Raw genomic sequence first — 25907 nt, 5'->3', positions numbered from 1 at the left:
GCAAGTAGCACATCCTCGTCTCCTTGCATGTGGCCCACGGGCCCTCAAGTTGGCAGCAGACACCTGTCCTGCTGATTAATTTATGGGCGGTATTTACACGTGCTGTTTTGTGAATTAAAATCATTCCAACGAGGACCACACGTCTGGGGGCGACCCACACTGTAAGGACAGGAGGAGGCAACCGGTATGTCCGCAGGGGGCCTTAGGACGTCACTCCCAGTGGCCGGGCGCCACGTGGCTCAGACAGGTATGCAGTGGCCGGTGGTGAGGACAGGACGGGAGCCACGTGCACTGGGGCAGGAACAGGCAGGGGACGCCTGGAAGAGCACTTGCTTCGCCGGGCGAGAACAAGGGGTAGATGTCACTGTTGGTTCATAAATCAGAGCCCACGTGGCCGTCATCAGAAAACACGTCCACTTAGGAGGTGTGTGCGTGGGTCCTCACGGCTGCCTCTGTGGGGAACTGGGCAGCCCAGTGCTAAGGGACTCAGTCCCTCCCGTTCCTTGGCCTTTCGCCCTCTCACCCAAGCCTGCCTCTCAGGATGATCCCAGCAACCCGCTTCACCAGACTCTGCGGTGCCGTCAGGATTTATGCATTATCAAGCACACGTCACATTCTCCCGATTCCAAGTCCCACACCCCTCCAGGCCCCCTGCCCCCACCGACTGCGACCCCTCGGAGCTGTGGCTGCCTCCCTCCAGGCCCCCTGCCCCCTACTCTGGTCCACACTCCTGAGCTGTGGCTGCCTCCCTCCAGGCCCCCTGCCCCCTACTCTGGTCCACGCTGCTGAGCTGTGGCTGCCCCGCCCTCCTGACTCGGAGCTGCTGCCACTAAGCGCTGCTGCCTCTGCACGGCCAGTCGCCGGGCAGCAGGTCTTACACTCAGATGCCTGGCGTGTTCCGTGGCCAGGCCTGTCTCCCGAGTTACTATTTAACTCTGTGGTTTCCACGGTGGCCTCCCTGGGCACAGAGAGGGGCCTGTGGTCCCTCCTCTGCCTGCAGAAACTGCGTCTGCGCTCCTGAGCCCGGGGCTCCCGGGAGCCAGACTACAGGCTCCGTCCCTGATTCAGACGATGGCTCCAAGCTCACCGAATCGCACCAAGTGTTCCTGTCCTGGAAGTCTTGACCATCGTTTTATATTTATTTTCCCACAGCAGTTACTTAGCACTTTTTAAGAAAAACAAACAAAACAAACAAACAAACAAAAAAAACAGAAGTAGTGGGTGAGCCTGGAGACAGAGCTGAAGGGCATAACAATACCTTCCCTGACCAAGTCTACGAAGTTCACCTGGATAATTCCAGCCTCCACAGCCCACAGGCTCACCTGTGACTCCACACCTCCACAGCCCACAGACTCACCTGGTGACTCCACACCTCCACAGCCCACAGGCTCACCAACCTCCACAGCCCACAGGCTCACCTGGTGACTCCACACCTCCACAGCCCACAGGCTCACCTGGTGACTCCACACCTCCACAGCCCACAGGCTCACCTGGTGACTCCACAGCCCACAGACTCACCTGGGTAATTCCAACCTCCACAGCCCACAGGCTCACCTGTGACTCCACACCTCCACAGCCCACAGACTCACCTGTGACTCCACACCTCCACAGCCCACAGGCTCACCTGTGACTCCACACCTCCACAGCCCACAGGCTCACCTGGATAATTCCAACCTCCACAGCCCACCGGCTCACCTGGTGACTCCACACCTCCAACAGCCTCTTGGAGCCTCCGACTTATTAGCTGGGAGTTAAAGCATTTGGGGTAGGTTACCTTCAGGGTCTCCACCCTCAGCTCCCTCCCAGCAGCCCTCGCCCGAATGCTTCTAGCCTAGAATCCAGAAAGTTCTCACTTAATGCCAGCAGAATGAATCCTTCTACCACTCGGAAGGCCACCCAATTGTTTAACATACTAGTCTGTATCTGATTTTCCACATTGTTTGGAGTTCTAGTCGGTGGGGAGAATCATCGACTTTAATAATTCAAGGCAGCAGTCAGACCAAGAAATGGAGCCCAGAGCTTCCGGAGGAGCATTACCCGGGATGGAGTCTTCCTGCCCAGGTTCCTGCCGTCGGGGCTGAGCGGAGGACTGCCCCGGAGCCTCAGCACAGCCTCCAGAGCAGAGCGGGGAAGTGCGGCTGCGTCGTTTGTATTCTGCTCAGCTCTCCTGTGGAAGGGGATGGTGACCCTGTCTCATGGAAGAGGAAACCACCAGATTCCACCATCAGATCTTACTTATTATTAATCCCGGAGGGTGCGGGCAGCACGAAGCAGGCGCCTGTCGCCACCTGCTAGTGACATTTCTGTGCGCCAGAGCCTGCGCTCCTTGCTGCTGACGCCAGAGGTGAGAGAGGGCAGTGACAACAAGATTACGGGATGAAAAACAGGCTCTGCCAGAGGTCACGCGAGTTGGAAAGGTCAGGGAGGGGAAAGCCGGGGTTGCTTGGTTACTGCTTGGAGCTGAGGGACGGCGTTCGGTGCGTCCCCTGAGCAGGTGAGCAGGCCGCCTCAGAGGCGGTGGCGCGGCCAGCAGGAGGCGTGCATTCAGGTGAGGGGGGAGTGCTGATCTCCCGAAAGCAGTGGGCCGCGGGGGAGACGGCAGACGTTCGATCCCTGGGCATGTGAGGAGGACAGAGATCCAGTCCTCTGAGGGAGGACACGGGCCAAGCCTGCTCGAAGCAGGACCACGGGCTCCTGGTCCTGAGCTCACAATTATCCTACAGTGATAGCCGCAATGCCATATTCAAGGATCCCCTTAACGTGGAGACATCACCCTGCAGTGAAAACTCGGGAAGACTTCATGGAGGAGGAGGCATTTGGACTCAGCCCTGAGTTGGAGGTGTGGGGATTGTGACAAGTGGAAATACAGGGGAAGGCAATTCTAGGCAAATGCAGCAAAGGCACGGAGACATTGTGTGAACGGGGTAAGTGATAACGTTTCGTATTAATGATGCAGACCTGGGGGTAAGTCCACGGTTCGAATCCCAGCTGTACTCCTCACCAGTCACAGGGCCCAGGAGGGCCTGCTTGGCTTCCACCCTCCATTTGCTCAGCTCCGTTCAGTAATGAGAGAAAGATAAATACTCTCACAGAGCTGTGTCAGAATTAAAGGAGACCCATGTGGAAGACTCAGCATGTGCCTGGCACACAGTAGGTGCCTAACAAATGTGTAGTAATAACAACAGTGGCAGGGATTATTAATATAAAAGGAAAGTGATTCAATCTAAGTGCAGGATGGAATGCTGTAAACAAGTAATGCAAAGACAGGACTCGCCCTGGCCACAGGGCGTGTGCTTGTCAGTGGCATTCTCCTATTTCTGAGCATCGGCCAAGAGGCAGACCTGCAGGAGGCCCCACAGTCGCTGCACCGTCTGCCCCAGCTCTGGAGACGGGCCCTGGGGACCCAGGGCAGACAAGCGGAGGTGTGTGTGGCTCCGCAGGGCGGCTCCAGCACAGTCCCTGGCACAGAGCAGCAGCTCAGCAAACGTGCAAGTGCGTCACCTGCTCCTCCTTCCCAGCTGCCGCCGGGGCTTCCGAGTGAAGAGGGGAAGCAGCCCAGGTCCTGAGGCCTGCAGGCGGGAGCTCGGGACTCGGCTGCTCCCACTGTCCTTACCTGCGAGCCACCACGGGGCACTTCCTGCAGCCACGCCCCCTTAGCGAAGCGTGGAGCTACACTCCATGAAGCTGAAGGGACCCACGGAAGGAGTGAGGCCGGCATCTTTTCAGCCTCTCCACCCCCCAGTTGCCCAGCATGGGTTTGTCCCAAATACAAGACGCCAGTTCATGGCAGGTGAGCCACGGCCATCGTCTGCCCAGGGACGTGGAAGACCCAACCCCAGAGTAAGAAGCTCCTCTACCCTTCAGACACCTGAGGCTAAGGATATCGCGACGCAGGAGAAAGCTCCCGGACAGACGGCGTGGGTGCGGGTGGGTCGGCCGCGCTTTAGTGCTTTGGCCCCTGAGCCGGTCGATGCTCTGTGTCCTCATTCAGCAGTGACGGGTGGCAGTGCCTCCTGGGAGTGCTGACATGAAGATGTTGTTTACTCTTCATTCATTCATTCTCTCACTCACTCTCTTTTCTGCCCAATTCAAGAAAGCAGAGACACAATGTTTCAGTGACAGTTGTAAGATGTAAGTGAAGGTGCTTTATCCTCCAGTGTCTCCTAAACCAATGATTGTCTGCGATATTAACGCTGCCTGGAGGAAGTGAGCCGGCCCGAGAAAGCCTAGCACTCAGTAAGTAACCAGCTCACTGACCCACAATAGGGCATAATTCTCCATCTTTTAAAAATACACAAATCATGTATCTATTATGATCTCCGTATCCTCTTTCAATCCCATGAATATTTTTTTAAGATTTTTTTAAAATTGATTTTTAGAGAGAGGAAGGGAGAGGGAAAGCGAGAAACATTGATGTGAGAGTGGAAACATCTATCAGCCACCCCCTCACACCCCCTACAGGGAGCAAGCCCACTATCCGGGCATGGGCCCTGACTGGGAATCCAACAGCCACCTTTTGGTGCACGGCCAACGCTCAACCAACTGAGCCACACTGGCCAGGGCTTGTGAGTACTTGTCATTGCTGTGAAAAGCTTACGGCTCTCAAGATTTCTGTAGGTTCTCCCCTTTAACAATCAATAACCAACACCACTGGCTGGAGGGCACTGATGGAGCTCCTGTGACTGTTTCTTAACCACCTGAATATTATCCAGAAATAAAAAGGAAGGGAATCTGAAAACATGTAGACTTCGAGAGGCAGATACAAAGTAATCAACAAGGCTGAACGGGAAAGGGTAGGAGTCCAGGCAGTAACTTCCAGCCAGTTAAGAGTAGTCAGCTCCACTCGTGTGTGGTGTACCCGAGAGCATGCACACACACACACACACACACACACACTCTCTCACATATGCACACACAGGCATGCACACATAGAGAAACACACAGACATGCACATACAGACACAGACACACAGAGACATGCAAACACAGACACATAAGCACAAACATACATGCACACATAGCCAATGCACACACATGCGCACATACCAGTAGAAAGACACGCAGACACGGACACACACAGAAACACACAGCAGAGTGAAATACAATTTAGTGAACATGGACTAAGGAGAAAATCAATCCCCTTCTCTATTTGTGACTCAAGTGATCTTATGAAGTGACTTCATCCTGACACTGCACTTCCCGTAAGTTCTAGGAAGTGAGGGCTGTGATGCCCGCCTGTCCCGGGTTGCTGTGAAATCGGATGGATTCATGCATGTAGAGACGCTGAACACCCACACGCCTTCCCCTGTCTTCCTATGGCATTACGGCAGCGACTCAGAGACTCACCTCCAGGTCACAGCGACGGTTTGGAGTGGGGGACACCCTCAGAGGGAGCTATCTCTGGGAGAAACGGTCAGGAAACTACGAGACGGCAGCCACAGCAGCCGGGGTGGGGACTTCTGGAATGTGGACACTGACCATCCAGCTTGCTCCCATCTTCCCCGGATGTCTTGCCTTGGACCTTTTAGTGGGTAGATTTTCCACTTATCCTGTTGAGGAATCTGATGTTTCAGCAAAATCTCACCCGTCTGAGAAGTCTGCGTACCAGGCTCTGCTTCCCAGCCATACAGAGTGCCTTCCTTACATGTGGGTATTCGGGAAACTCCCTAACTGTGCCTTTGTCCAAACGTCTACACGCAAATAGTTGATTTCAAGATTCAAACCCCAAATGTCACACACACCCGCACTCCCATTTTCCCCTAAGCCTAAAGATCTGATTGATTGTCACTGGGAAATTCCACCTACATTTACCCAAACACAAGTTTGGTACCCAGGTGCCCTGTGTCTGCAGAGCCTGCTGGGGGAGGCGGGGGCAGACCCCCAGGGGCAGCGGGTGCCGGCCCGGCACCGAAGCGCCCGCACAGCTGCAGAGGAGCTCGCAGCCTCGGCCCTCGCGGAGCGGCGGGGACGGCAGGACAACGGCCAGTGCCACCGACCGGGGCCGAGCGTGTGCCGCGGACCTCAGGGTCCCCCCTCTCAGCTCCGTGGCCGTGGCAGGTCTCCCTCCTTCCTTCCAGGGGGAGGGGAGTTTGCCTGAAGGTGGGACCTGGGGCGTCGCTGGCTGCAGCCGTGAACGTAATGAGATCCGTTTCTCTCTGCCTGGATCTCGGGCCGCAGAACGGGCAATTGGAAGTCGCCCGCTGTGCCCAGATTCCACACCAAGTGCCAACACAAAACCCCCTCTGCTAGCAAGAGGCCCTTTCCTCGGGAGCGTGTCTCTAATGAGCGCCCAGCGCGTCCCACAAAGCGCCCTGAATTATTTAAGAGGCATCGCTGTCCCCCGAGCACTGAGACGCGCCTGCGTGTGCCGACGGCTGGGGCGCAGGAGCGCCTTCCGCTCTGGGCGGGGAGCTGGCTACAAGGTGTATTTGTCTGTCTGATTGGAAGGGTTGCTTGTGTGTGTGTGTGTGCATGTGTGTATGTGTGTGTGTTTGTGATGTGTGTGTGACATTTATATATGTGTGTGGCATTGTGTGTGTGATATGTGTATGTGTATATGTGTGTATGTGTGTGATATATATATATGTATGCAGTTAATGTGTGTGGTATGTGTTTGATGTATATGCATGTGTGTGATGTGTAGGTGCATGATGTGTAGGTGTGTGATGTGTGTGGTATGTGTGATATTCTGTGATGTGTATGCATGTGTGGTGTGTATGTATGTGTGATATGTATATGTATGTGTGTGAAGTGTGTGATGTGTATTGTGTGATGTATGTATACACTGTGTGTGGCGTGTGTAGGTGTGTGATGTGTGTGTGTTATGTGTGTATTGTGTGATATGTGTGTAGGTGTGTGATGTGTATATGCATGTGTGTGAAGTGTGTGATGTGTATTGTGTGATGTATGTATATGCTGTGTGTGGCGTGTGTAGGTGTGTGATGTGTGTGTGTGGCGTGTGTATTGTGTGATATGTGTGTAGGTGTGTGATGTGTAGGTGTGTGATGTGTATATGCTGTGTGTGGTGTGTGTGATATGTGTATGTGATATATGTGTGTGATGTATGTGATATGCATGTGAGGGTGTGTGTATGTGTTGTGTGTGTGATGTGTGTAGATGTGTGTGTGATATGTGTAGATGTGTGTGTAGATGTGTGTGATGTGTGTAGATGTGTGTGATGTGTGTAGATGTGTGTGTGATGTATGTAGATGTGTGTGATATGTGTAGATGTGTGTAGATGTGTGTGATGTGTGTAGATGTGTGTGATGTGTGTAGATGTGTGTGTGATGTGTGTAGATGTGTGTGTGATGTGTGTAGATGTGTGTGATGTGTGTAGATGTGTGTGTGATGTGTGTGTGATGTGTGTGTGTGTGTGTGTGATGTGTGTGATGTGTGAGATGTGTGTGTGATGTGTGTAGGTGTGTGTGTGATGTGTGTAGGTGTGTGTGTGAGATGTGTGTAGATGTGTGTGTGTGTGTGATGTGTGAGATGTGTGTGTGTGTGTAGTGTGTGAGATGTGTGTGTGTGGTGTGTGTAGATGTGTGTGATGTGTGTAGATGTGTGTGATGTGTGTAGGTGTGTGTGTGTGAGATGTGTGTAGATGTGTGTGTGTGATGTGTGTAGATGTGTGTGTGATGTGTGTAGATGTGTGTGTAGATGTGTGTAGATGTGTGTAGATGTGTGTGTGATGTGTGTAGATGTGTGTGTGATGTGTGTAGATGTGTGTGTGATGTGTGTAGATGTGTGTGTGTGATGTGTGTAGATGAGTGTAGATGTGTGTGTGTATGTATGTATGTGTGTGTGTGTGTGATGTGTGTAGATGTGTGTGATGTGTGTAGATGTGTGTGTAGATGTGTGTGATGTGTGTAGATGTGTGTGTGATGTGTGTAGATGTGTGTGATGTGTGTAGATGTGTGTAGATGTGTGTGATGTGTGTAGGTGTGTGTGTGTGTGTGTGATGTGTGTAGATGTGTGTGATGTGTGTGTGTGTGTGTGTGTGAAGAGGAAATGATGAGGACTGCTTCCTAAGGTGAAATGACAAATTAGAGAGATCCACTCTCTCCTCCAGCCTTGGCGTGAGCTGTTACCGTGACAAGATCAGCGATAAACAACCACAGGAAGAAAGCGAATATTTCACAATCATTAGAGGTGCTTCTTTCTTTCTCTCCCTCCTTCCTCAGTGACATGTGCTCCGGCCTCTCATTCAGCGTGCTGGCCTGCAGGTGAATGCAGAGAACAGCACAGCCCAGGAGCGGTGACATTTCAGAGGTGAGGGGAGCGGGGCGGCACGGGGGAAGACTGGGAGCTGGGAGCGGGGGGCGGGGAGCAGGGGGGCGGGAGGCAGGGTGTGAGGAAGGGCGGGCGCCAGGCAAACGGGAGAGCTTCAGGTAAAAATAAAGCAGAACAGGCCAGGTGGGATCTGCAAACCGCTCTCATCAACACTGCGGCTCCCTCCTGTCACGGGACTGTCAAACAGGCTCCGCGCGTAATGAAAGGAAAAATATTTTATTCAGATTTATTAATTTGAAAATGAAGCCCGCCTGTCGAGAGGGGGACAGTTCTTCTCAATCTGTCATCGTTGAACCACACGCTCCTGACACGGGGACTCATTTGTCTCGTCGGCTCTGACAGTTGGATTCTCCCCGAGCTCTTCCCAGTGGATCGCCCTGGGATTTTAAACCGGATGAAACACATTCCGACAAGGAACAGCCTCTTTATTAATGCAAATTACATGAGGAGGAGAGGAGCGGCGCGGGGAGAGAGACGCCCGCGCGCTCGGCGCTCCGGTTCCTGTGGCAGTCATTTGTTATTTACACTTATACACATTTTTCAGTTTTAATAAAAGGAGACCCGGATTCTCTGTGACATTTATGGACAGTTTGTTTCAGAAAAAATGATGCCATCGCTATAATTGTATGCAAAGCCACTGCGCCGGGCGCCCCTCTGCTGTGCGGCTCGCCGGGGAGCCGGGCCGCTCGTCCTGGGCCCGGGTGCAGGTGCCACGGCTGCCCCCTCGAACCCTCCGACCCTCCGAGGGGCTGCCCTCTGTCTCCAGGCAGAGCCCAGGGCTGAGCTCGGCGCCGAAGCCTTCGGGGCAGAGAGGCCCCGCCCCTCACCACCCCCTCACCACCGGGCACACCTGGCACGTGCCTACTGGAGGGGCCCCCGGAAAGGTTCTAACTTCAAGGTCTTTTAAAATCAGAAGAGACCCTGGTGGGCATATAACGCAAGGCAGCCGGACTGCATGCGGCTTCCTGTCCAGTGGGCGGAAAACAACGCATTTCCTGTCTTTAATGGGGGACGGGCTCCCCACAGCCAGAGGCTCCTGCAGCCACGGCCGGGGCCCCGTGGTCCCCGCGACGCGCTCTGGGATCTCGGGGACCGTGACTCCGGGTGTTTCCGCTGCATGGAGTCTTCCGTGGGAGACCAGCACTGGGACCCTTCCAGGTGTCCCAGCATCCTGCAGGGCGCTGGGCGCCGCCGCTGTGCCAGAGGGGCAGCCTGGGGGGGTCTCAGCCCTGGCAGGGACGTGGCCCCGAGATGCCACCTCTGCGGGGAGCTTGGGCACGGCCGGGCGAGAGGGCGGCGGGCCCGGGAGTGGCTGCGGGCGCTTGGCTGTCCCCGGCTGTGGGCACAGCCCTGGCCACTCCTTCAGTAAAGGGGTCACCTCGGCAAACCGCAGTCACGTCTCGGGGTCTCAGCTTTCCCGTCGGTAAAATGTGAGGTGAGACGAGAGCAGATTCTCAAAGTGTTGCCCCAGTCAGAAGCCTCAGCTCCCAGGACTTGTCGGCAGAGCCCAGACCTGCTGTGCCAGGGTCTCAGGAGGGACGCGGGGGTCACGGTGCTCCGACGCCCCTGGGGCCACAGACCGCGGGGCCGGGGCGCAGCGGCCTCTGCAGCCCGGGGTCCTGGCCCGAGAGCAGTGCCCCTCGCTCGCCTCCGCAGCCGTGCAGTGTGGCCCCGTCAGGAGCACGCTGCAGCCACACGCTCTGCTGGCTCTGTGGGGTGACCTTTCTCCTCCTTCATGTTCGGCGTCTTCATTTAAAGCGTCTCGAAGAGGAGGAGCTGGAACCGAGCAGTGAGCCGGCACAAGGCCCCCGGGGCCTCACCTCTCCGAACGCGTGTACGTGGCACCTGTTCTGAGTCTGAGACCAGGGCCTACGCGTGAGCCGCCCGCACCACGTGTGCGGCCTCACACGGGTGAGCCCCTCGTCCTCCTGGAAAGTGTCTCCAATTAGTGGAAGGAAAGGACAAGACACACGGCCAAGGGCACGGAGCACTTGGGTGACGTGGGAGGCCGCGCATGGAAGCGGGACCTGGCCTCCCGCACCTCGCCACGCCCAGGTGCAGAGCAAGGCGGGCCGTGCGCGGTCAGCACCGGCTCGCACGCTGCTTAATGAAGTCCCCGCGGCGATGGGATTAATGTTTAATAGTGCTTGTCAGCAAGGCTCGGTGCACGGCTGGCTCCGCCTTTCCCAACGCTTGCTGGTGGCCGTGTCCTCTCTTCCTTCCAGCATCGATGCCAGGTCCGCCCGCCCTTCTCCTGGCCTTTGTGTTACCCGGGGCGGGGGAGCCAGGGACTCAGAAGCTTCCTGAGTCCTCTCTCCCCGGAGCCGAGGGCGGGAGAAAACGGAGGTTTGTATGTTTGCTGCTGTTCCCCCTCGCAGCACGGCTGTCCAAGATGTGCCCCCAACCCCATTGCTGCTCTTCCCACAGGTATTGACATAGTCACATGTGTACACGCTTGTGTACACACACGGATACACACTCGTGTACACACGAGACTTGTAAAATGATACATGGTCAAGTGACATATATTAAAAAGTGTAATTTTGTTTTGACTTCCTACTTTCAAAGTTATTAGACACTTTTCAGTGAAATATTATACTGGGATGTCCAAGAGCACACGAGCAGCGGGTCCAGGGAGTGCGCCCACGCGCATGGTGGGGAATGCTGGGAGAGCCGTGACGTGGGAGGAGCAGTGGCCGGGAGCCGGCACTCCTGTGTGACAGGCGCCCGGGGCCACGTCGCTGCCCCGCTGTCCTCTCAGCTCCGGCGTCTCCGTCACAGAACGCTTACCCCGGGAAGCGCGGTGCCCCTCCCCGGCGCTCGCTCGAGTGCTCATTGTTGTGCTGGTTCCCGGACACCCCCACCCCCAGCGTCTGCTCCGTGAGCGCAGGGGCCTTGCGAGCTGGTCAGGCCCCCAGTCCCCCTCCCGTCAGGTGCGGGCACACCTGAGAGCGAGTAGCTGGATGGCAGATGGATGAGCGGCTGTTTCCCGTGGGCGGCCCGCAGGCTCAGAGAAACGGGGGCGATCCGGTCCCAGGCCCGTGGTGCGAGCTGCGTGAGTGACCAGACGACGCGGGAGCACAGCCAGCACGGGCTGCGGTGCGGCGGCCGGAGGCTGGAAGCGTGTATCCCCGTGCTGGCCAGTGGCAGGTGCACAGCACACGCGACCGTTAGCAACCACCGTCTCAAGTACGCTGTGCACGTCAGCGCTCTGTCGGGCTAACACGTCTCCGTGTCCCCGGAGCCCCCGGAGCCCCCGGACGAGGAAGGACAGGCACCAAGAGCGGCGTGAGCGTGTGCTTGGCTGGCTCTGCCAGCCCCCAACCCACGGGCACTATTTACCACGCAGCGAGATGGCCGAGGAATTGGCCAGTGATGGTGCTGGCCAGACGTCAGTCAAGAACGAGAAACAGGAGTCCTTAGAGCTCTAAGGAGCGCACATCTGCCTGCTGCGCCCGCTGGGCAGGCGGCGGCTCCGCGGGCACACGGCTCTGTCCCTCCAGTCAGGCCGCTCCCGGGAACCGGGCAGCACGCCGGGGCTCGGCAGGGTCGAGCAGTCCGCTCCTCCCTGTGTGACCCCGTACTGGCTGTGCACCTGCCCGAGGCCGCGGTGCTGTCATTCCGTCACCTCCTCCACGCCAGACCTGCGCTGTCCTCCCCAGGCTAACTCATCTGCTTCAAGACCAGCAAACAAGCCAGCCGCCCGGAACCTGCAGGAGCGTTTCTGCAGAGAGAGGGCCACTGAGCCCGACACAGGCCGCGGCCACGTTTTGTTAAATAGTAATAGTAACCTGAAACGTGATGACAGCAGCCGATGCCTCACTGCGGGGGAAAGGCCAGTCTTGTGACGTTGCCTGGCAACTGTGGGCAAGTCTCCTGGAATGTGAAGGGACCCCGTGAGTCAGGGGAGGGCAGGGGAGGGGAGGGAAGGGCAGGGGAAGGCAGGGGAGTGCAAGTGCCAGAACCATGGGACGGGGGCCACTGAGGGCCCACAAAGCCGCTGCGGTCTCACTGTCCTGGCTTCAAGCGGCTCTGGGACTCCCCTGATAAAATCAGAGATTTGTGACTAGAACGTGGATGCACCACATGTGACCTTTCCTGTGTTTAGTTTCTTATTCTTACTGAAAAGAAGCAACAGAACCCGTAGGTGCACACGTCCCCAAGCACCTTCTGACCTTTGTGATATTTGCTTTTAAGCTTAAGGTCTATAAATACACTGAGAACCAGAATGTCACGGCCGCTCAGGAGGATGGCAAGCCCCTGAAGAGTTTTAGAGATGACAAAGGAAAAACTTCCCCAAATAAATTAATCTACGTGGACGCCGAGGCTCAGCAGCGGGGCCGAGGCTGGCGGGCTCACAGGTGTGCAGCAGGAATGAGCCCTAATTCTTCCAGGCCTCCGGGCGTATGGACCAAGCGTCAGATGCCAGACCCGGACCCGTCAGAGATGGAGACACAGCATCATTGTCCCAGCACTGGAAGGGCCACAGTTCAGGGGGGAAAGGAGCAGGGCCTGTAGTCCTGGGGGAGGGGGAGCAGGGCCTGTAGTCCTGGGGGAGGGGGAGCAGGGCCTGTAGTCCTGGGGGAGGGGGAGCAGGGCCTGTAGTCCTGGGGGAGGGGGAGCAGGGTCTATAGTCCTGGGGGAGGGGGAGCAGGGCCTGTAGTCCTGGGGGAGGGGGAGCAGGGCCTGTAGTCCTGGGGGGGGGGGGGAGCAGGGCCTATAGTCCTGGGGGAGGGGGAGCAGGGCCTATAGTCCTGGGGGAGGGGGAGCAGGGCCTGTAGTCCTGGGGGAGGGGGAGCAGGGCCTATAGTCCTGGGGGAGGGGGAGCAGGGCCTGTAGTTCTGGGGGAGGGGGTAGCAGGGCCTGTAGTTCTGGGGGAGGGGGAGTAAGGCCTGTAGTCCTGGGGGAGGGGGAGCAGGGTCTATAGTCCTGGGGGAGGGGGAGCAGGGCCTATAGTCCTGGGGGAGGGGGAGCAGGGCCTGTAGTCCTGGGGGAGGGGGAGCAGGGTCTATAGTCCTGGGGGAGGGGGAGCAGGGCCTGTAGTCCTGGGGGAGGGGGAGCAGGGCCTGTAGTCCTGGGGGAGGGGGAGCAGGGCCTGTAGTCCTGGGGGAGGGGGAGCAGGGCCTATAGTCCTGAGGAGGGGGGAGCAGGGCCTATAGTCCTGGGGGAGGGGGAGCAGGGCCTGTAGTCCTGGGGGAGGGGGAGCAGGGCCTGTAGTCCTGGGGGAGGGGGAGCAGGGTCTGTAGTCCTGGGGGGGGGGAGCAGGGCCTGTAGTCCTGGGGCAGGACTCCTCACCGGGTCTTGTAGGAAACCAGGGGAGACTTGGTTGGAAAGTCTGGAAGGAGGAAATTCTGAAAAGGGAAGTGGCTGAAGGCAGCCCGCCCTGTTTGTTGGAATTCCGACCTAGGGGAGTTGGCTGAAGCTGGCTGCCCCTAATTGACCCTTGACCTTTCCAAACAAGTCTGTGTACATGTGAACCCCTGGGTGTTTACCGGAATCTTTATGCATAACCTTTGGGTGTCCTTGCTTAAAGGACACGGCAGACACATGTGTCCTCCCAAGATCACTTACCTACTGATGGTTTCTAAAAGATAAACTTTATCTCAACTGCTGCTACAATAAAAGCCTGAAGAGGCAGGCGATGGAGGCTGTCTGGTTCCTTTAGCCGGCAGCCCCTTAGCCCTCTCTTTCACAGCCATCCTGTCAGAGCAATCACTCACCCATCGCTCAGGGTCTGCTGGTCAGCCCCGGCAGGGCCTCTGAAGTCAAACTGCACCCCAGGGCCTTTGTACCTGCCATTCTCTGCCGCCCTGAGGCCTGCAAGGTTGGCTGCTGCCATTCCCTAGGCCTGGGCCAGCCTCCCTGTCTGCAGCAGGCCCACCTGGAAGTCTCCCCAGACCTTCCCTTTCCCCCAATAAGGTGGGGTTCAACTCGTCCCCTGACGGGGTCACAGACTGTTCTGCAAAGGGCAGAGCCTTCACCACGGCTGCCCCACGCGGCCACGGCTGCCCCACGCGGCCACGCTGCACAGAGGAAGCCATTGAACAGGAAGATGAATGAGCATCCCTGGGTTTCAATCAAACTTTATCCATAGACACTGACGCCCGGGTTCAACATAATCCTGATGCCTTGTGAGCCACCTTCTTCTGGACTTTTTCCAACCATTGAAGGTGTGAAAACCACACTCAGCGTGCAGGTGGCTGCAGTCCCTGCGGTCCTGCACGGTGTAGGCTGCTCGAGGGCAGAGCCGCCTGTGCCGGCATCGCCACCTCCCGGCCTCCGCACAGTGGCGCTCTTCGGTTACACTTTAATGAAGGAATAACCTGGAGGGATGTTGTCATAATCGCACCCACGTCGATTAAACACCAAGCAAAGTGGACTTTGAGTAGAAGCAGCTGGAGGTTGGGCTTTGCCCTGTGCCTTACATACACTTCCACCCACAGGGGCTCCGTGGGCTCTCCGGGAGCCTGTGGATCAAGGAGGCAACACGGTTACACATGCGGTTTCAGAGGCCACACGTGAAGTGTTCACGGAGCTCAGAGAATCAGGGTGGGGTCAGAACAAGACCCCACGACCAGGCCCTCCCCAGTCTCGGACCGGCAGCCCGCACTCCCTGCGCCCTTGGAAGGGGACGTTCTCACACACCCCAGGCCTCCAGGCCAGCAGCTCGGGGTGGCCCGAGGCTCTGAATCACAAGGGCCCAGGCCTGCCATGGCTGGTGTTCGATTTCCCCCAGGCCTCCTTCCCACGGCCATGCCCCCACCGAGGCCACAGATCCCATCAGCGCACGGGCAGGTGCGTCCCGGAATGCCGCGAGAGCTCCTCTGCCCCTTGCGCTCTCACTCCGGACGTTTGCTGGTTCGTATGACTAATCTGATCAGTTTTCCTGACCTGTCTGCCATGGAAATAAGGATGACCGCTGCAGGGCCACTCCGTCCCTCCTCTCGCCAAGCGTGATGCTGAGACGCGTGTCCTTGCTGGTGGCAGACGTGGGTAAATATTGAGTCAACAGCCCAAGCGGCATGGCCCTGGTCACATGGGAAAGCAGGTGTGGGACCCGAGCACCGGCTTCCACGGGGCTCAGAACACAGACTGTCCCATCTGCCAGGTTCCTGGGGGTCCTTCGAGGAGCCGGGCACAGCGCCCACATCCCCGTCCGCCTGGCCCAATGGCTCCAGTTTTCTGCTTCCAGACTCACAGAACACTCGTCTCTGACCACGTTCTAATTGGTCCGGAAAGCGGAGTGGCGGTAACGAAGGCGTGAAAGCGTTCTGCAGACTGTGGCCCACCCAGAAACACTCGCTGCTGTTATTAGAGGGACGGCCTGGCCTGGGCCTGCAGAAGGGGGAGCATTTGCCGGGAGCTTGGCATCCTGACCCATCACCGTGACCTTCAGGAAGGAATTCAATCCCATTTTACAGGGAAAAGGAGGCTCAGGGGTGCCTTCCTGAGCCACACTACCTGGTGAAGACACGCCTGCAGCCTCCGCCCGTACCCCGCCCTCCGCCCACACCCCAGACACGCAGAGCTGCCCCCTCCACTGTCAGCCCTCAGACCAGATTCTGTCCACGTGGAGCCGCATTCACCCTCATGGGAAAATGACATAAACTTGCCTTCTTTCCATTTAATTTGAGGAAAAACCAAAAGGCACTTCAATCCAGAATCCAGGGCTCTCTGACCCTGAGCAAGTGATTCTGTGACTCGGCTTCCTAATGTGTACGACACTCAGGTTAATAAGCACAAGTTTTGATTCTGAGGCTAAAATTCGCCTAAAAAGATGATGTTCACCAAATGTGCCGGGACGGACCCAGCACAGGCCGCTGCTATGCCTGGCTCCCAGCACACATCTCAGTCTCTTCCCACGAGGGCTGGAGGGCCCGTCAGCTGTGTGCTCCTTCGCCTTACATTACTGTCGGGGCATAGATCTCCAGCGTGCAATTGTGCATGTGTGTGTGTGTGTGTGCGTGCGCGCGCGTGTGTGAGTGTGTGCGTGCGTGTGTGCATGTGTGCATGCATGTGCATACGCGTGTGTGTTTCTGGAGGGACGATACGAAGCACACTGGTTACTGGGGAGTAGTGCCGGTCGGGCTCAGCCTGGAGGACTGGCCGGGCGGCACAGAAAGGCACCGGCCACCGCGCTTCACTGCGAGGGCGGCACTGAGGCGGCGGCGACGGAAAAGGAGGCGATGGAGCCAAGCCCCTGCCCCACCCTGCGCCTAGGACTCCTCAGAGGCTGCCGCCCTGCTTCAGGGAGTACACACGGTTCCTTTTTGGATGGAAACTAAGGACCCACCGGAACGCTGACGACCTTTGCCCGGGCCTGAGGACCAGCCGGGAACCCCGCCTCCCGCGTCTGGATGTGGGGAAGGTGAAGAACAGCCCAGCCGTCACTCACGGCCGCTGGCCCGGCCCCGCATCCATGACCCTCTCCCACCTTCGTCCCTCTTCCACCAGCTCCCGTGTTTGGAGATAAAGACAGATCAACAGAGTCACCTGGGAAGGCTCCCGACGGACGGCTGGAGGCGCGCAGTGGGCACCGGTCACCGAGGAGCATGCGCCTCAGGCGAGCCGGGCAGCAGCCCCGGCGCCGGGTCCGCGCGCCCCTCACACGTGTGGGCCAGGAAGGCCGCAGGGGTAACAGCGGGACCTTGGTGTCAGCCTTCACCCTGGACTTGCTGGTGGTTTGTGGAGGAGAGGCAGCCGGCCGCTCCCCAGGACCGTGGCGCCCTCCTCCCCTCTCCCCGCTCACCCCTGGGCGCCCCTGCCCGCATGCAGCCCCCACCGCGGAGCTCGCCTGCCCCCACCGCCCCTCCTCGCTGGGAAGGAGGGCCGTGAGTGGACGAGATCCCGCCCGGCCCCGGGCGCCCTGGCCCGCAGGTGCTCAGCTGCCTCTGCTCACCCGTTTGTCAGGGACACCGCCCGCTCACACACCATCACCGCCATGGCCGCAAGGGTGGTGGCCGGGCCGGGACCGGGGCCTGCCTCTGAGCAGGAAGCCAGGCAGTGGCGCCTGTCCACGTCCAGCCTCCCGCTGCCCGGCAGCTCGTCCGGGTCGGCTCTTCCTCAGTGAGGGGCGGCGCGGTGCCCTCCCTGCGGATGGTGGGCGCAGGCCCGGAGGGAGGCTGCGGGAGCGCGGGAGCTGGCTGCCCTGCACAGCAAGCGCGTCCTCTGGCCGCAGCCTTGGGAGCCAGGCATCCTAAGTGCAGATTCGAGGAGGCGGTCATCCCGTCACCGGGGCTCAACCCAAGCCCCAGAGCGAAGCCCCAGATGAAGTGACGATCGTAACAATAGCTGCTCTGCCCCGCGAGCACCGCGCCGGGGTCCATGGCAGGTGCACCCTGGGACGCCGGCTCCCCAGGACCAGGCCCGGCCGATTGGGGCTGCATGCCATCCCCAGCAGGCCGTCTGAGGGAGGGCGGCTCCCCTGGTCAGTCAGGGACACTCACCTGCACTCGGATGTAAAGAAACCCATTGCCCTGGCCGGCATGTTCAGTGGTTAGAGCGTTGCCCCCCTTGTATTCCCCTCCCCCGCACTGAAGGGTCTCGGGTTCGATTCTGATCAAGAGCATGTACCTGGGTAGCAGGTTAGATCCACAGCCCAGGTCAGGGTGCACACAGGAAGCAACCAATAGAAGTATCTCTCTCACATCGATGTTTCTCTCTCCCCACACCCCTTTCTTCCCTCCCTTTCATTGTCTCTTTAAAAAAAAAAAAAAAGCAATGGGAAAGTATCCTCGGGTAGGATCACCACAGTCACGGACGACAGGATCTCACTGCACCCGGAGCGACACGGGACCCAGAGAAGCCCACCGACCGCCGGCAGTGAAGGCTGTGCGCACGTGACCGTCCCCGCACCTGCTGAGGGGCGTTTCCTCCAGGGAAGGAATCGGGTGCCCGGGTTACTCCCACGTTTGCCAGCCCCACTGCAGGGACAGAGTGTGCGCATCAGGAGCAGGGACTCTGGAGGCTGTGCATTCGCGAGGCAGCCAGGCCCTCGGGGACACGAGGCCATGGGATCTGAGGAGGGCGGACGCCAGCTCCAGCACCCCTCGCCTCAGCTGCCTGTGCCTCGCTGCTCTCTTCTGTGAAATGGGGATAATTCTGGGACCTACCGCGTGCGCCTACTGAGGATGAAGTTAAAGGACCACCAGCCTCTCAGCCTTGCCCACATGGCGTCCGTCCTGAATCTCAGCCTGTCTCAGCCGGGAGACCCTATTTATTCCTCGTCGGGACGCAGAAAACAGTCTGCCTGTTCCACAGCGGCTTCCAGGGTGAAACGGGAGGACGCCATGCGCGGGCCAACATGATCTACAAAACCCAGCAACCGTATTGTAACCCAGCCGAGCTGCCACCGTCCCGGGGCAGGGTCCAGCCTCTGCCTTTGGTGTCTGGCCTGCCACGTGTCCCTGGGTAGTGGCGGCCCCTTTTGCTTTGAAAGCTGATTTAATAAAACTTGTCAGGATACAAACGAGATGATGCCACACGGAATCTGTGGCTGCCTGTACAGCTCCTGCACCTGCACCTGCACCTGCACCTGCACCTGCACCTGCACCTGCACCTGTGTGGGGTGCACCTGCATGGGGTGCACCTGCGTGGGGTGCAGCAGGCTTTGAGGTCAGCAGGCCCAGGCGCAATTCACCCACATTCACTGGTGCCGCTCCTGGGTGTCACTTGCCTCCCTGGGCTGTGGACGGAGGACGCTCACACCTGCCCCGAAGGCCGTGAGCAAAGGTCTGAATGAAAGCCCAGCAGCAGGCCTGGGGCACAGGCTGTGGTAAAGTCCGCCCGCACCCTCCCTGCTCCCTGGCTCGGCCTCTTTAAGGCAGTGGGGACGCCCCGTCATTCGCCACGGGGGAAAGGAACGGAGACGGGTGCTATGACCCTTCACCTGCGTAGGGAGGTGTCCAGGGAGAGGGGCACGAACGTGCAAAAGAGGGAGAAAGCATCTCCGTCCGCCGCAGGGGCGCAGCGCTGCGCACACTGTCCCCAGGGGCGGGCGGAGGAGCGGCGGGGCGGGGGCGGGGCAGGTGGACTCATTTTTCTGCGGAGCTGCTCCCAGGTGCCCCACCGCCCTGCTCCCCGGAGCTCCCATTCCTCAGCCCGCAATCTGCGGCTGCAGCCGCTTGGCTCCGTGGGGAGGCATAAATCTGCCTCCTGAGTCCAGCGGAGCCCATTTCCAGCACTTTCTCAGACACAAAACAGAAAATCAAGGTTGACTGCGAGATTCTTCTAGTTGCTTTGAGAAAGGGCCCATTTGGTGGACACACGTCCTTCACGTGTGCTCTACGGACGGCTGGTCCCAACAGAGACTTCTCCCTTCGTCCGACCACTCGCGGGTCCAAGGCTGACAACGCCCGGGTGCGGCGCCCTCCTTCCTGAGGCCGACGATCAATGAGCTGCTCATGGGAGCGGGTGCCGGGAGCCAGGCCAGGCAGCCCGTTCCTGGCAGGTTCTGTGGCTTTGCTTAAGCGAAACGACATATAAGAAGCCCAATTGGCCACAGGCCAATGGATAGAAACCAGAACTGAGTCCACCTCATCGATGTCATAATGAAGCAACGCGACTTGGGGACCCACTGCAGTTTGGTCAGTGTTCCGTCAGCCGACTGGCCCACGAAACCCTTTTCTACGGAATGCCCGTCCCATTCCGCGGGCCTGGTCCAGGAGGCCCCTTCGGCCGCGCGGCGAGCGTCTGGGCCGCAGTGTCTCCCGTGAGCGTGAGCTCTGAGAAGGCGCCGGTCGGGAAGGACACGCACACTCGGTGCAGGTGTCCCCGGCCTGAGCCGCGGTGGCCGATGATTTACAGCCACAGCGAGGGCCAACCTCATCTCGTGGCCATGGTTGTCTCGGGACAACTTGTCAGCCCCGAGAACATCCCGTAATGGATTGGCAGTGGATTGTGCAGCCCCTTGCAAGGTGGACGCGGTATTTATTGAATAGACATTAAAAAGAACATTTCTCAATTTCTCAGCACTGAACTCGGGGTCAATGGATCTTCTTGCCTCTGACGTGCTGAGTCAACTCCTCGCTCAGAGCTTTTAAAGGCAGGGGTTAGATGAGAGGATTAGACTCCGTCTTCAATGTTTCCCTGGCAGAACCACTGGGTCTTAAATCATTTATGTTGCCTTCCAGTGCTCCACTCGGCCTCTCCCTGCTGGCTTTAGAAGCAACACACACACACACACACACACACACACATGCGTGTGTGTTACACAGACAACACACACAAGATACACAGACAACACAGACATAGGATAGACAGACAACACACACATAAGATACACAGGCAACACACAGACAACACACAAACAACACATGCATAAACAACACACTCAGGCAAGCAACACTCAGATAACATATACACACATAGACAATACACACAGACATGCAGACAATACATACAGACAACACGCAGGAGTGTCACAGTCCTGCTTTGCTGACCTGACTGGGGGAGAAAACTCCTGCCTCCGGGAGAAAAACCCTCTGCACTCAGGGTCTAGGCCAGCTGCCGGGCCGTGGGCAAGAATTATCGGAGGACAGACCATGCGGGGGACACTGAGTCCTCCGTCGCAGGAGCCATGCAGTGAGGGCTGAGCCCCGCTCCCGCCATGCCGCCATCCTAGGCGAAGACACCACTAGCAGCCTGCGTGGAAGGCCACCAGGTTGCCTGCGCACCTCCCGTGCATGGCCCCCTCAGCATCCGCCTGAATGCCCACCAGGAGTCGTCGTCGCCGCTGCCCGAGGAAGTCTGTGCACACACAGTGCCACCGCTCACGGGCGGCTTCTCGCAAGGGGCTTCGCTCCCGTCCCCGCCTCGCTCCTGCACAATTCAACGCGGCCACGCAAAGGCACGCGCTCCATGGAGCTGTGTGTCTCCAGGTGCAAAGCCCCGGCCTGCTGCTTGAAGCACCTACCAATTCAGGGCGTGGCACCTGCACCGGGGAACTGAGCCAGAGGTTTGGAGTGGGGGGGGGGGGGGGTGTCACTGTGTTTGGGGAGAATGCAGGATTTGGGAAAGGCCACATGGTGTGAACTCAGCTCAAACACGTCTTAGCTTGTTAGCCTCACTACAAACAAAACCAAGCATTCGTTTGTGGCGATGACAGTTAAGAAATCTTTAAAATTTCTCCAAGAGTCAAAATACTAGTAGTAGTCTGTTCAGTGCCTAGAACCTTCTAATTCATCGTGGAAGTCAAGATGCACAGAACAACCGAGGAGCAGCGCGTGAGATGGACATGCAGAACCGACGGTCAGGGAAGACTGGTGACCTCAAACCCAGGCCCACTCCTTCCTTTGGCTTCACCCTCAGCCCCGCCCCCTGAGCGGCCCCACCTCCCCGCGGCTCTCCCCATGGCCACTCCGCCCTAACGCCTCCCTCCCGCACTGCCTCCTGCGCCCTGTCCACTCGCACCACATTCCTGGTCCGTGTCAGTGCTCTCTCGGGAAGCCTCCTCTGACCGCAGTCCCAGGGAGTGGCCTGCTTTCGTTCACTCGTTGCAATGTTATTATTTCCTCAGTGGGTGTGAGCAAGGAGCAAAAGCTGTAGCCTGTCACATCGCACTTCCCCGGCAAACATGTGCGCACACATGAGCATGCGTGCACGTGAACATGCACACGCACATGCACACCCGCCCACTCACGTGCACACACACGCACACGCACCCGTTCTGTGCGGCCGGTGCTCTCTTTAGGGCAAGCGCCCACGGCCACTTGCTTCCTCCGGTCCCTGTACCCCTTGTTCTGGACGTCGGCTCGCTCCCCCCACATCGCCGAGTTCTCACCTCAGTCTCGGTCCACCCCCCGCCCTGGAGCCGCTCCTGCAGGAGGTTTAATGCGCATCAGTAGGGTGGCGCCTTGGCCTGAATGCGCCACTCTGGTTCCAGCACCCAGGGCAGTGCCGTGTGTCCCCAGGGTGGTGCCATGTGTCCCCAGGGTGGTGCCATGTGTCCCCAGGGTAGTGCCGTGTGTCCCCAGGGTGGTGCCATGTGTCCCCAGGGTGGTGCCGTGTGTCCCCAGGGTGGTGCCGTGTGTCCCCAGGGTAGTGCCGTGTGTCCCCAGTGTGGTGCCATGTGTCCCCAGGGTAGTGCCATGTGTCCCCAGGGGAGTACCGTGTGTCCCCAGTGTGATGCCGTGTGTCCCCAGGGTGGTGCCGTGTGTCCCCAGGGTGGTGCCGTGTGTCCCCAGGGTAATGCCGTGTGTCCCCAGGGTGGTGCCGTGTGTCCCCAGGGTAATGCCGTGTGTCCCCAGGGTAATGCCGTGTGTCCCCAGGGTAATGCCGTGTGTCCCCAGGGTAATGCCGTGTGTCCCCAGGGTGATGCCATGTGTCCCCAGGGTAATGCCGTGTGTCCCCAGGGTGGTGCCGTGTGTCCCCAGGGTAGTGCCGTGTGTCTCCAGCGTGACCATGTGTTCCCAGGGGAGTGCCATGTGTCCCCATAGTGGTGCCATGTGTCCCCAGGTGGCGCTGTGGGCCTGGACGTGCCACCTGGTTCTGGCACCCTGGCTACTGTCTTACTTCTGTGAGCAAGTCCCCACCTCCTCCCCCGCTTTTGGACACCCCCAGGCCCGGTGCGGTTGAAGCCCTTCCTCAATTCCGACCCTCCTCATTCACCAAGAAAGAGACCATGTGGTCATTCTCTCCAGCACCCGCAGCCCCGGAGTCTGACCTCAGCCCGGGAGCCATCGCAGGGCCAGGTCAGGGGCAGCCATCTGACTTAGCTCGGCGACGTTGAGGGGAGAGTCTGTGGCGTCGTTTGGGGGGCGTGCCACACCCTGCGTGGTCTCAGACAAGAGGTGCCGATGCGTTGCTCAGAACAGCTTCAGCGGTTGGTGCCACTCCCACGGCACCTGCGGACCCAGCGGCCACACAGCGCTCGGAGCCCACAGTCCCCACGGAGGGAAGAGGAGGAACAGCGTCCTGGCAAAGGGGCAGAGGAGCTGAGATCCAGCCCCGTGACCCGCCCTATTCCTCCCCGCGGCCAACGGGCATTTGCCTCCCTAAGGCTCCTTGAGCCACCCAAGGGTCTTGCCCATAAAGCCAAACACAGGTGACAGGAACATTAGCTCTGTGTGCGCCCCGCCAGGCCACAGCTCCGCCCAGGGAAGTGGACAAGGAGTCAGGAACGCGGCCACGGGAGTTCAGTGACCTCCGACGCTCCGCACGCTCCTCAAGGACGAGCAGCCACCATTGGTTTTCTCTCGGCGTCAAGCATTCAGGCCCGTGTCTGGGCCTCAAGGCCCATTAGACTGAGCTCCTCCACCCCGTCCTTGACCTTAAGGTTTCCCTGACCCTCTGGGCCCGGTCGTCCCCCAAGTTCATGGGATCCATCTGGTGAGGGCGCCTCCCGCTGCCACCGTGGCCTCGGGGAAACCACGACCAGGGCATGTCTCCTGCACCCGCGGGGGCAGAGAGGGGCGGGCACAGCTCAGACGCGACGAAGCCACCGGCATTCCTGTCTCGCGGGGCCTCACCCGGAAGGTCCAGCTTCTCGGGGAGTCAGATTCGGCCACCGGAGAATCAGGGCGCAGCCCCTCCCAGAGGCTGGAGACCACGGGCGCATCTCAGTTGGCGCCCCTCACTGACCAGCGGAGCGCTTCACGCCGCCTCCCTGGGTTCAGGCACTAGAGCCCATGTCCACGCGTTTCCCGGTGCCGATTCACACGGCACATCACGCTGTGCCGGGGTCTGTGATCTCCTGGGCCTGACTGCGCGCTCCTCTGGGGTCTGCAGGATGTGAGTCTAGCGAGGGGCCTGCAGGAAATGAGGTGGGAGAGGGTCTGCAGGGGAGTCGGGCCCCCAGCGAGCAGCTGCCTTCCCCTCAGGGGCTGTGCTCAGACGGGGAGGGCTACTCCTACGGGGAGGAGAGCTTGGTCATCTGGGGCCTGTGAGCTCCAATTCATGACTTCCCCATGCCCCACTCTAGTCACAGGCGATCTTCCCTAACCAGGGCCTCACTTCCACAGGGACCGAGCCAGCCCAGGGTTCCGACTGCACGGGACTCGCCACCAGAGCTGCCTCGACGCTGCCCCTCCGCAATCCCAGCCCGCAGCTGGGAGAGAGCCTGCGGCTCCACGGAGACGTTCTGCCTTCAGCCGGGAGCCGGAAGCTTCTGGCTGTTGGTTTTGTTCTAGATTGCAGCCCCGCCACCTGATGCAGCCTGCTCTGTCTGTGTGGCTCCGGACCCGCCCCTGCTGTGCACACGTGACGGAGGCGGCCGAGGGCGGCAGTTTAGTCACTGGGTGCCACGGACTGTCACTGACTGCCCCCCCCCCGGCCCCCCGCCCCGCAGTGAAGTTACTGCTTCCGCCAAATCTCGCCAGATCAGAGGATGTATGGAGATTCCCGATTTTATTTTTCGATTTCCCTGGGAACACATCTGGTACAGAAACGTGTGTCTGTCCGAATCCATCAGACACACAGACAGCTCACGTATCCGTGGGAAATAAAATATTCAACGTAGCGGTCACGGGTCTGTGTCCTTCGGAAAAACTGGGGGGCCGCAGGTCAGGGCGCCCACGGCCGGCCTCAGACAGAAGCCCCACGAGGTGGCTCTCCAGCGCGTCCCGGGGACCACGCGTCCCGCAGCCCGTCTCAGGCCGCAGCAGAGCCGCGCTCTCGGGAGCCGCCGGGACGCTCCTGAGCCCTGCACCTGGGGCAGGTGCGTCCAGAGGGGCACTGCTCCTTTCCCACCGTCCGGGCCGCAGGCCAGGCCTTCCTTTGGAGAAAACATCTAACCGAGCGGCACAAGCAGAGGACTCTGCCCACGGGCACTGCTGCCTGTGCGCCCGGAGCCTCACAGCGCCTGGGAGGCGCCAGGGTGCCCGACTGAGCACAGAGCCTCCAGGCACTTACGCAAAGAAATGAGTCACTCCTGGCTGAGTTCCTGCTGCGGTTTGCAGGTCACCGGCGCCTGTTTGGGGGCAGAGTTCCTCAGAGACCAGCACCTGTCCTGCCTCTGCCTCATGAGAAAAACCAAGTTTTCCACCTCAGTTTCTGCAGATTCTGCCTCCAAGCTGGGTCTCCAATGAGTCCCCATCTTCCCACCTCCACGGCCATCACTCTGGACCAGGTACCTCACTTCTTGTCTAGAAAATGGTGGCACCTTTCCCTCTTCTCTGTACCCTCTTCTCTGCAAGGCCCGCCCTGCAGCCGGAAAGGTCTTTGCAAAGGGAAGTAAGATAACACTTTCCTCCTTCAACGTCTCCCCTGTGCTGGACCCTGCCCTGAGTGTCCTCCACTCTAAACTCTTCGCTTTTTTAATTGTGTCATCACTTCCTTCCTCACAGTCAACCCCTCTGCCCAGTACACCCTCTTCCCCACCCGCCACCCAACGCGCTTCCGACCTTGCTTTGCACAAACAATATCCATCCAAGTCTTAACGTAAACGCCATTTCCGTGGTAGCTCTGCCCAGTCTCAGCCGCTGGATTCCTGATTGCTTTCTGCCGTCCTGTGGGCATCCCCGCGGCATGGGAGGCTGGCAGAGTGAGAACCCCCTGCAGACTTTTAGAACAGCAGAATGAGGGGTGTTTGGGGAGCCTGGGACCTGAAGCAGCAAAGCCAACACACAGGAAACTGGATCCACACACTTTCTCAAACCAGCAGAGAGCACTCGGCTGCCTAAT

At 59.0% G+C, this 25907-nt stretch overlaps 1 long non-coding RNA gene across 1 annotated transcript; it reads left to right on the top strand.

The window, feature by feature from the left end:
* The first annotated feature begins 3752 nt into the window (after positions 1-3752).
* On the top strand, positions 3753-8854 carry LOC129147963 (uncharacterized). The gene is made up of 3 exons (XR_008555173.1): positions 3753-3790; positions 8180-8267; positions 8513-8854. It is a non-coding gene; the product is annotated as an uncharacterized LOC129147963 (long non-coding RNA).
* The last annotated feature ends 17053 nt before the right edge of the window (positions 8855-25907 follow it).

The sequence above is a fragment of the Eptesicus fuscus genome, chromosome 22 (assembly GCF_027574615.1).
Source record: "Eptesicus fuscus isolate TK198812 chromosome 22, DD_ASM_mEF_20220401, whole genome shotgun sequence".
Taxonomy (NCBI): Eukaryota; Metazoa; Chordata; class Mammalia; order Chiroptera; family Vespertilionidae; genus Eptesicus; species Eptesicus fuscus.
The sequence above is the reverse complement of the archived record's forward strand: the minus strand, read 5'-3'. Positions and strand labels throughout refer to the sequence as shown.